The sequence below is a fragment of the Protopterus annectens genome, chromosome 16.part0, assembly GCF_019279795.1.
Source record: "Protopterus annectens isolate FY-2018-M chromosome 16.part0, PAN1.0, whole genome shotgun sequence".
In the NCBI taxonomy this organism is placed as follows: Eukaryota; Metazoa; Chordata; order Ceratodontiformes; family Protopteridae; genus Protopterus; species Protopterus annectens.
The window spans coordinates 605,894,665-605,907,149 of record NC_056750.1 but is presented as its reverse complement, the minus strand read 5'-3'; the positions used below and the strand labels follow the sequence as shown (position 1 = coordinate 605,907,149).

Below are 12,485 nucleotides of genomic sequence, written 5' to 3'. Positions count from 1 at the left end.
AACATATTTATTGCCTAATGTATTTATGTACTGATTTTAGCACCATGTATTACTGCTGCTGTTTAATGACTTACTGATGGAGATTTTATGCGTGGCCTCCACTGCAAGTTGACCATACGTAAAACACATACAATGTTATAAACTACTGTATAACAGTTTCAAAGCTTTTAAAAGTTATCAGTGAGTTTTCACCCATGAGAAGCCAAGGTTATACAGCTTGATGCCAGCCCACAAATCAAAATAAATCTTAAAAGTTTCCTACAATAATAATATAGTAGCCAGTCTCACTAATTCTACAAGGCAGTACCTTGAATTCCAAATACCTTACTTGAGATTTCTATAAAATGTATTCATTGTCACCATTACACTGACACATCATCTGCCAATCATTTTTATACAGATAATAAATAACCTTTGCCCCCTCTAGGTTTTATTTGTACTCAGTCCTATCTTGCACTCTATCAGAGTAAGCCCATCATATTTACAGTTTTAGTGCCTTATATACCCACATCATACCCCTCTGTACTGTCTGTTTTCTGTGTGTGGGGGTCTCTTTACCTAAAAGGAGTGGTAGGTATGTGTGGAAAGGGAAAGTTTTCTTCATTTTCTCCAGCACTAAAACATCCTTTTGCAATGTGATCACTAGACCTGTTCATAGTGCTAAAATGAGTGGTCACAATTGCAATTGTTGGCATCTCTTGTGAACTGCTCTACATTTTTTTTTGATAAATAAGACGACTATACTGAATTAGAAAGTTCAGCTGGAGTTACTTGACAACTAATCTCTTGAAATTTTCAAACATCTCTGGACCTAGAAAGAACATTTCTTTCAAAAATGTTCTGTTGAATTATTCACCAAGCAAAATAGTAGGGCTTTTGAAGAGACAAGTTACTCCATAGCCAGAACAGAAGAAACATTATTCACCAAGTAAAATAGTAGGACTTTTGAAGAGACAAGTTACTCCATAGCCAGAACAGAAGAAACGTTAAAGGTTGATTTCAAGTATTCAAAAACTTTCACTGAAATGAATAAATTAGATGCACAAAAGGATTCTGAGAAAACTAGTATAAAACTGACTTCAATAGGCAAGGAATGGATAATAAAATGAAACAGTCAAAAAGAATTTCTACTTAAAATAATCGACCAAATTGAGGGTGAGCTTAATAGGGGCAGAATGAATAATTTAAGAACATATGGTGTATCTGAAAATTTAGAAGAAAATATGACTCCAAGATCTATAAAGGTTTTATTTTAAAAACTGCACTACTCACCTTTCTAAGGTAGGGAAACACATATTTACATTTGATAATGATTATTTGACTAAAGTAATAGAAATAGAAAGACATGCCTTCCCTTTGTTAAAAATAAATTATATAAAGACACAAAAGTCTGAGGGTCTAAATGTCTTTTGTATAATCAAAATAATGTCCTAGAATTAATAGAATGTAAAGACTAGAGTGTATCAAGTCTGAAGAAATAAGTGGAGAAAAACTGGAAAACAATAACAAATTAAGGTAATGAAAGTTTATTTTCTGCTATAACTGGGTTTATAATCATATAACTGAACATATATCTACCATCCTTTAATCCAATTGGAATTGGCTATGTTTTACAAAATATTTTAAATGATGAATACTACAAAATAAAATTAGTTTGCAGGTAAGTTTTTTTTTACTATAAAAATATATTGCCTTTGTAAAAATGAGCAAAGAGATTTACAAATACAACAAATTAATATCAAAGAGCAATAGTTGAACTTTTATTAAATGTTTCTTCTAATTTATGCATATTTTTACTGTATCAAACTGGTATAATTATGTTTAAAGCACATGTTTAAAAAAAAGTTTTGAAATAGTAAATGAAAATGTAGCTTTAGTAATTAACTGAAGCTGCTTACTCAAAAATTTATAATATAATTTCTGATGTGTGCTCAAATATTAACAGGTCTAGGCCTTGTACTGTCTGACAAGACCTAAAGCATGGAATGAATGTATAACTCACTTCATAAGGCAAATAGAATGCAGAAGAAAGAAGATAAAAAAAAATTAAATCATCATTATAGCAGAACAAAAAGTTGGTTGATCTTTTTCTAAAATTCATTGGGAAATACAGCAAAGAAGGGGGCATTTCTCACTTAATAAAAATAGAAGAAATACTACAAAAAATCAAAATCATGAACGGCAACAAGTTAAATGCTCAGCTTAATGAACTGCTAATATTCTCTATAGAAAATTGTTCAAAATGTAAATATATAATCTACCTCATTGGCAGGGAGTAGGGACCAAACACTTTTAAAGAACTCTGCACTCTTATTAACAGACACAGTACGTTAAGTGTTTCACATATTGACATATCTTGATAAAGGAGTATAATAAGAAATGTCAAATGCTTAAATCAAACAATATTACTATCTAATATTGTGAATTATATTAGAAAGAATACTGAAAATTGTACAATTACAGAACACAAAGCAAATAGTTTAATTGCAGACAATATATTAACAGTTCATATACATAAATTATCACAAATAACTTTTTACAATTAATTGAAGATTGTTTTATTTTATAAATACTGAAAAGACCAAGGGCCAGATTCAGGAAGCCTCCGTGTAAGAGTTATAACTCTTACACGGAGGCTGCAGTGAAACTGTGTGATGTCAGCATGTCATGCATATGCATGAGGTGCATGAGGCATGCTGAATCACACTAGTAACTCTTACACGGTCCGTGTAAGAGAGTAGGGGGCGTGTCAGTAGCTAAGCCCTGCAAGTGGACACGCCCCCGGAAGACTAGAATGGCTGAAAGTAAACAGCCACGAGAGAGGCCATGGAAATGTGCATAAACACACTACACAACACATGCCCCGATAGACCATCACTGTATAAAGTGAAGAGATGTAATAAAATTAAAACCTTTTTTTTTTTTTTTTTAAACCCCGTAAATGTTTGCTACTGTGTGCGCCCGTGTGCGCGGGTGTGCTACTAGCGCAATCACAGTTAGCAATCAGTGGAAAAGGATATAAGAACTAAATATGCAAAGTAAGCCAAGAAGTAATAGCTTAGCGGTAGAGTTGCCGGCCTAAGAGTAGGCAGGCAGGGTTCGAGCCCCCACAACAACCTTTTTTTTTTTGTAAATAAGCACTAAAAGCCCCTGACAGTATTGTACACATGTAAATGTATTCCCTTTTGTAAAATGGAATGAAACGGAGCATATATTCTGAAGTAACACAATAACAAAAATAGTCAGAAATGTACTGATAGCTAAGCTGCTGTGAGACGGAGTGCCCGTAGCTGAGTAGTCTTTAAAAAGCTGCAAACTGCGTGCCTGTTGCTAGGCATCGGTTTAACAGAGTGAAACTGTTTGCAACTAGCTGTGCTTAGCTGAACATGTGTGTCACTAGCCAATTAAGGTTTATCCCAGCGCACACCGTTTGGCGCTCCCACAAGCTAACTGCCAGTGCGCATCGTTAGCTCAGCAAAGCGCAGACCTGGTTTTAAATGCTTAAAAGTGCTTTTGGCATGTTTGATTGACAGGTCTCAACTCATTTCTGTCAGGAAAATCAAAAATCAGTTGCCAGATTCGAACACAGGATACCATGCACTAGAGTCAAGGTACTAAACCATTAAGCCATGACAGCAATACCTAGAAATGCAGAAATAGCATATATATGGGATAAAATCCAGAATGGAGCATGATAAAGCATTTTCAGTTAAGTAGATACAATTCCAAAACGGCCAGAGAAATGTGCGGGAAAATCGGCATATATAAGCCCCATAGGCGGGAATACACAGCAGAAACGATTGTAGATCAGAGCTGCAGTCAGAATGAGTGGAGTAGGTGAGGGACGTTGCTTTCGAGCACAGTGTTGGGGCATTGAGGAGTCCAGATACATGGTCTGGCTCCTTGTCCATCATCAAGAGGCCCAACTCATGCAGGGCCAGGTCTCATGGGGAGCATATAGGGCAGAGGCATGGGACCAGTTGGCTCGTGATCTGACCAGTGCTACTGGCATTCCACGCACTGGTGAGCAGGTCCGTCACCACCATGCGGACTTGAAACGACGCAAGCAAGACCAGTTGTCGAATGGATCCAGGAGGCCCGGATATGCCCAACGCCCCACTACTGAGTAAGTTACATTTTACTTATGTATGTAAGGATTTCAACTAGCTGATACCATGGAGATGTGTAGTCCAATATTACTTCTTTTGTATTACAGCTGCAGGTGTCCGCTCTATGAATCGCGAGATGCATGCCCGTAGGCTGGTGCGGATGCGCCACCGTGCAGGTTAGTAACCCCACCCAGTACTTGTAAATAAATATTATACTGTAGCATGTATCAGAACACTGCAGTGTATTGATTAAAAGTAATATAATGTGCAAGCAAGATTTGAAAGTCTGCAGGTATGGCTGCAACAAGTTCATCAGTATGCAAGTGTAACTGGAAATATAATTGATAGAATTAAACAGTGCTGTAATACAGATGTCCCACCATTAATTAAATATAGTGTAACCTGCAGTAGTCTCAAGAGTACAGCTTCAGAATCTGAGGTAGTCACGTGAGATATATCCCCTGTTGAAATGCTGAATCATGACAGAAGTGAGGCTGTTGGAAAGTGTTTGAATCACCACTAGTCTAACATGTGAACAAAGCCTAGAAGTAGCAACCTGAACTGTGAATTTGCAGGAAGTGTGAGACTGACAGAAAGGGTCATGTATGAATAAATAAAGTAGTAATAACCCCGGAATATATTAGCCCCAGTGTGTTTCTACAGAACTAAATGCATGTGGGAAGTACAACTTAATATACCAAACTGATTTCAGTGTGTCAGAATCTGGAATGTCTAGCCAAATGCTGTATATGGTGATCACAGTAAACAATTTGCAGATAGAATGAATGATTATCTGACAGACTAAACAGCCATAGTTGTCCCCTGTCCTGTCATCAAAGTGTAGCAGGATGATGTATCTGATCAAATTCAAAATAAGTAGGATAGTGATGTATTTGTAACAGGTGTAGCTTGACAGTCAAATAAAATTTATTTTGAAACATCAGCCTCAACTTAATTGTGTACCTATTATAAATGTAAATCAATGTGTAACATATGAATGTGTCATCACTTTCTATCTCTGCCCAACCCTATAATTCCATATAACAACACCCACTAAATAATGGTATGGGAACATTTCATTAATCATGGACATTTGTCCGTTTCAAAATATATGCATGTCTGTTCGTGCATGTGCCCTGTTCATACCTGCAAATCTGATGGCCTGTTGCCATTAATCAACCCTGCATGTTGTTTGACTGTGTATTTCTGTTCAAATAATGCATGTGATATTGATATGCCCCTTGTTCAATGGTGTTAATATCTGGGTGTTTGTTTGATGGGAATACCAATGCATGCTGTTACAACTAATCTGAATGGAATACAATGCCACTAACCCAAACTAACATAACTACTCACAAACCTAGAACGCTTGGGAAGGCAGGTCCCAGCGGACCCACCTCTCCCACCTCAGCTGGTGACTGCACCTGGCACTAGTGCCCAGGCCGGACCCCGGTGGCCCTGTGCCACCTTCGGGTGGAAGCGCTGCAGGGGATGGGGCCCGTCCCCCCTCTGCGAGAGTGGCCGGAGGGGTTCGTCCACTCACCCTCCGCGGTGTCCGGTCTGTGGTGCGAAGGGAGATCCAAGACACTATTCTTGGGCCCCTACGCCAGCTCGAGGCTCGTGTGACACAGCTAACGGCCCCGGCCGTTGCCCCGCCTACACAGCCCCCAGCACAGCCCCGTCCTGGGCTGTGAAGGAACAGTGGCAACTGCCTATGGGTGGGGATATCAGTTCCACTGTTGCCATCTGTGGGCTCATGCATCTTGGAAATCCCAACCTCCGTCCCCGTCAATTGTGTAACCCCCCACGTGTGTCATACACCGCCCCTGTATGCGTCTTGTCTGTCTTGTCTGTTAACCTACCCAACCTACCTCCCCAGCTATACTGACTTCCTTCTCCTGACATACCACTCTCACCTGAAAAAAAAGGGCACTCTGTACCCACAAAAAATTACGCCCATACATAGCTGTCCATGTCGCACACATGTCTGCTTGACATTGAAACAGTTAATTACAATTGGCTCTACAACAACTATTAATGTTGTCCTGACACCTCTCTCAGGGGTGAAAGGTTTCTAATGTCTCACCAAAATACATGGAAATGCACAGCTGTTGCTGCCAAAGACATGGGCATCTATGGGCCTTACCTACATCCCTCCTGCAAATCCCACGCTTGTTTCCCTACTGTCTTACCCTCTTTGTGACCCCTTTTCACCACTTTCCTGTCACCCCTTTTTCTTTTCTTTCAAAGAAATTAGCGGGTGTGCTTGTGTTAGCGGAGCTCACCGCCAGTGCGCATGCGTGAGCTCAGCATAAGCGCAGACCTGGTTTAAAGTGCTTAAAAGTGCCTTTATGGCACTTTGATTGACAGGTGCTGTACTCAGTTTGAAAGTTTGCTAAGAAAAATAAATTCCCACTGTCAGTCTCGAACCCAGGACCTTGGTAACATTAGTCTGTATGACCTACCACTAAGCCATGCCTGCTTTACAAGAACACACTGCTAAAATAAATATAACATGTAATAGTAGGAATCAGTATAAAGGCAATATAGGAGATGTACTATCTAAAGCATGTCAGGTAGAGTTTTAATGGCCAAATTACTGGATTCCCATACTAGTTCAGTGTGAACAGAAACAGCCCTGCTACCTGTTAGCTTGTACATAATAATGTAAGGTAATGTACATATGTGAAGGTATGTATATCTACACATACATATATATAAATATATATTAATACATATGAAATATAGTCGTAGGTCTCAGTAGCCATACACACTCACTACAGGAAACAGTGAACATAATTGCAGCAACCTGAATCTGCAACACAGCCCGACCCCTGTGTGACCTACTTACCCTTCTAACTGCTTAAAGGTGGCCTCAGCACTTTGATTGACAAGTCCTGTACTCAGTTTGAAAGTTTGCAAAGTAAAAAATTCCCACTGTCAGTCTCGAACCCAGGACCTTGGTAACATTAGTCTGTATGACCTACCACTAAGCCATGCCTGCTTCGCAAGAACACAGTGCTAAAATAAATATAACATGTAATAGTAGGAATCAGTATAAAGGCAATATAGGAGATGTACTATCCAAAGCATGTCAGGTAGAGTTTTAATGGCCAAATTACTGGATTCCCATACTAGTTCAGTGTGAACAGAAACAGCCCTGCTACCTGTTAGCTTGTACATAATAATGTAAGGTAATGTACATATGTGACGGTATGTATATCTACACATACATATATATAAATATATATTAATACATATGAAATATAGTTGTAGGTCTCAGTAGCCATACACACTCACTACAGGAAACAGTGAAGATATATGCAGCAACCAGAATCTGCAACACAGCCTGGCTCCTGTGAGACCTACTAAGCCCTTTAACTGCTTAAAGGTGCCTCCAGCACTTTGATTGATAGGCCCTATACTCAACTCAAAAGCAGAATATGAGCATACTAGTAGGCCCTACCACAAGACCATTGTAACACTAGTCTGTATGACCTACCACTAAGCCATGACTCTCATACAGGAATATAGTGCTAAATAAGTGGAACACGTAATAGTAGGAATGAAGATAAAGGCAATATAGTATGTCTACTACCCAAAGCATGTCATGCAGACTTTTATAGTCCCAATTACTGGGTTCCCATACTAGTGTAGTGTTAACAGAAACAGCCCTGCTAATTGTTAGCTTGTACCCAATAATGTCAACTAATGTACATATATGAAAGTATGTATATGTACACAGATATATATATATATATTTATATAGCAATACATATGACATATAGTTGTAGGTGTCAGTATGCATACACACTCACTATAGGGAACAGGCAAGATAAATGCAGCAACCTGAATCTACAACACAGCATGAAGCATGGTAGATGTACTAACCTTCACACTCACAAAACACTGTCAACAGCATACCAGCATGGTCCACGCCTACAATCTGAAAGGGCAACGCCTATCTCACATACCCTTTTATAGCAGTGTCCTGAAATCACAGTGAGACATGCAATCAGTACACACCCAGCTGCATGCAATTAGCAAATGCTGCCTTACAATTGGTGCAGAGGCCATCACATGGACCTATGCAGATACCTACAAAAGCAATAAGTACCCACACTACACTCATGCAATACATTCATTGCACAAAACCGACAGAGAAAGAGAGAGACAGAGAGAGAACAAAACAGAAATAAAGACAGCCAGCAGCAAAACCAGCAGCAGCAGCAGCAGCAGCAGCCTTCAAGCAGCACCAGTGACACACCAACAGCTGCCACAAACACAGGTAATGCAAAGTAGCAGGTTAATCCTGTGTATTCTGTGACACCTCCAAATGTATCATAGTTCACTATCTATAGGTATGTCCATGAGATAGGTTGTGTGTACATAGTCATGAAATATAAACATATGTAATATTGTTGTACATGTGGGCCATAACTAACACTTCCATAGCTTAGAACACAAGGCCAGTTGTGCATATGATGCAGTAGTTCCCAGGGTCAGTAGAGGTTCCTCCTCATTGGTGTGGGACCACTGTGTATGTATGGCACTGTTCAGGTACATATCCTGTAGTATGGCCAGGGATTAATATCAGTCTGTCATGTGGTGCTATGTCCTCCAGGGGTGAATGTAGCACACATCCAGGGATACCATTTCGTAACAGTGATGATATGTGTTCTGCAATGATGAGGGTGGCTCTCACCTGGACATGTGAGAGGATAGGGAGGTTACAGTCATCTGGGATAACTAATAACACGTGTGTAGGACAATGGGGGTACCTGCACCTAAACTGTCTGCAACAATGTTGGCAATATCTGTGCATTTGGTGAATGTGAAGCATCTTAACATTGCAGACAACAGATGCCTTCCAGTCATGTGAATCTGCCCTGTGCTGCAGTAGCCACCTACTATTGTTATACAATATGCCTGTATCTGTAGTCCACTGGACAGGATTAATAAGTGGTGTGCAGTTGTTCTGGGTTAGATAACTGTGTGCACAGTACATGGAGTATGTGGGATGTCTGTGGTAAGCATATGCAAAGGTGCTGGCAGTGTGTGTTGTGGCTTCCACTGGCCCAGTGGGCTGCATGGATAGCATCACTGTCATAACTACTGAATAACTGTGTAATAACATGCATACATAGCAAGGTAGTGTACTGTGCTTGTGGTGTTGTTCAGATATGTATATCCAGGCTGAGTAATGTGTGTCCACATCACAGGGTTGGATGGCAGCACACATCCAGTATGTATGGATGAACACCCAGAATGTGTCAGACGTGTCACCTGTGCAGAAGTATCTGGCCATTACCTGTGCATCCCCCACAACACACACACATGCAACATATGGCAGATGTACTATAGCAGTACACACATGTTCATAGGTTCATACTAGGCTATCTGCCCGAGGGCATTTACAAGCCTAGCCCATCGTTTTGTGGCTTAAGCCACCCCTTTAGTATGGGGAACCATACCCATTATTTTGCTGTGCCTCTGTCGAGCAGTGACACGGAGGTAATCCCTGGGGTATATCTGCGATCTCCCATCCATTGGTCAAGATTTCTCTTGAACAAGGCCAGCGAGGTGCTCTGCCTCACATATACCGTGATTTTGTTCCACAACATAGGGAGTCTTTGGGTGATGAATCTATCCCTCCAGCATGTCCTATTAATAGCCGTGTCGAGGTTTAAGTCTCCCGCCCTTGTGGCTCTGACGGATCTAGGTTTTATAGGTGAAGCATATTCATCAAATCTGGGTTTGACATGGCCTTGTATGTTGGGCAAAGGTCACCTCTGAGCAAGCGGTGGCGACTGAATAGAACATACATGGACATGCTGGAGGGGCAAATTCCTAACTGAGAGGCTCCCTTCACTCTGTAATGAGCTCGAACAGTTGAGAATGAACAGTTCATAGGTTCATACTAGGCTATTTGCCCTAGGGCATTGGTAAGCCTAGTAGAATGTGTTTGTCTTTTGCCACCCAATCACAAGTTATGCTGCTATGCCCTTGTCCGACTTTAGTATACTTTGCCTCTGTCTAACAGCGACATAAGAAGTGATACCTGGGGTACAACTATGATCTCCATCCACTCATCCAGATTCCTATGGAAGAGAGTCAATGAGGGACTCTGCCTAACCAGTAGTGTGACCTCATTACAGAGTGAAGGGAGCCTCTCGGTTAGGAATATGCCCCTCCAGCATGTCCATGTATGTCAGTGCTGAGGTCCAGCTCGCCTGAGCATGTGGCTGTATGGGACTCTGATTGCCTGAGGTGCATCACGTTCATTACTGCTAGGTAGGACATGGCTGTATATGGCATGCACAGATTGCCTCTGAACAGGCAGTATGCCACTGAGTCCAGCTGGATTCACTTTACCTGGGCAGCATATGACATCTGTGTGAGCCATTGCATCCCCTTGATGATGTACTGTTGTCCTGTACCAGTTGCTGTAGGTGTCTGGTTAGGTACATCCCAAAAGGTGCATTGTACGCAATTATAGGCCTGATGATGGATGAGTACAGAGGCACAATGACCTCCCCTGCCATACATGTGAATCAGTCATGATTAGCTGGGCTATATAACATGTCAATCCACGTTGGCCATGTGGTAGACAAATGACAGACCGCTACCATGTTTCTTCCCCAGGTCCCCAACTACGTCTTCTGTACTCAATGGCCTAACACCTATGTTGTACTGTGCCACCAATGTGGAGGCGTGGGAATCTGCATTGAATACCGATACTCCCCCTCCCTTGTTCAAGTGTTGTGGCCGACAAGAATGGTAACAGCTATAACGTGGTAGTACTGGTGTGCTCCTGTGAAACCTGAAACAGGTTCATGTTACTGCACAGATATCGATGTCCAGAATGCTAGGTAGGGTTTTGGGTGCGTGCATCCTTGGGTCTAGACGTCCAGTGTTGAGTAGCATCACTCTTACTTCCTCATCCTTTGTGATACAAATGGATGTGGGTTTGCCTTATGAGCCTTGCCTAATACAGGCACTATGGGTGTAGCAGGAGGCTCCGCCAAATGTCAATAGGACTGTGGTGACAGGTGCAAGCTGTCCCTAGCAAAGCATACCACCCCAAGATGGCAGGCATTGGCACACCTGTGAATGACACCAGTATGTCAGTCAATTGTTGGAAGGGATCATCGTGCCTTGATATTGTGGCATTGTTCTAGGTGAGGGTAGGATGCTACTCAAGGTCAGGGTCAAACTGTCTCGGGCTACATGCTCAGAGAGCTCTGTAATGTCTCATGTCATGTAGTCCAGGGAGGAATGTGTCAGGCCATTCACAGCAGCATGGACATTGACTGAGTCATACCTGTACCTGCCTTGGGGTTACCTGACTGTTTGTGTTATGTGGCAGTTCATAGTGCCTGACAGGCTGCACACCGTGACCCTCACCTCGTTAAGCCTGGTGAACGTGATGTGAGTGTGCCTGATGATAGAGGCACCTAGTACAGGTGTATGAGGTGTGTTGTTAACTGTTAATGGCTGTGAGTGTTCAGCACATTGGCTTTGTGTGATATGTGTTGCACATGTTCGTTTATGTGGTAGTCGTTGCCTGGATGTCTGCTCAGGAGGTCTCTGCTGCATAGGCAGAGCTGTGGTCTGAGCCTACAAGTATGATCATGTGTGATCATGTGTTAGGTCCGCTGTTGTGGTAGGTCTACGTGAAACTGGAAGTGTAGTGAGTGATCCCCTTTGCCACGTGACTGGTTATGGCGGTATTGAGTAGACAGAGCCTAGCCTCCAGTCTGGTATATGGTTGCATCACTCACATGAGTTTGAATTTGTTGTTAGGAGGAGGGGGTTGTCTGTGTACATGCATCTGTTCTAACATTGTCTCTGGAGTACCACACTCACCAGCTGGACTGAGGAGGCAACTGACAACTGACCTCTGGACATGCTAGAATACTATTGTGAACTCTGTAATCACTAATGATTGAAAACAAGGTCCAGTGGGGAGTGAGGGTGTACTGACATTACCTACAACTGCTGACTGATATAAAAGCGTCAGTGAGCAAATGCCAGTTAACCTAAGTGCAATGTGTCACAATGAAGTAAATGCAACAATGACAAGCAGTCACTTGCTGTCATGTGTAACATGGAAGTACGTACAGTAAGCAATGCAGATAACAGTAGTGAGTCACAGATGTGTTGCAAAGATGTGTACTATGTGGAAGTAGCATACCAGTGAAATAACAAGCTAACAGATAACAAGCATATAAACAAAGGTAGATGCAGGAGGCCTGGATGTAGTGTTTGCTACAACAAACAAGGTGTAGCAATGTCAGTAAGATACAGCTCAGATATGCAGGCACTATAAACCTGAAACCAGATGTCCCCAGCTATGAATGGCAGAGTACAGCC

At 41.7% G+C, this 12,485-nt stretch overlaps 1 protein-coding gene across 1 annotated transcript in view; it reads right to left on the bottom strand.

Moving 5' to 3' along the window:
- The window catches only part of LOC122790909 (dehydrogenase/reductase SDR family member 4-like), a 388,748-nt gene that overhangs the window by 298,826 nt on the left and 77,437 nt on the right, over window positions 1–12,485 (bottom strand). The window lies entirely within an intron of this gene.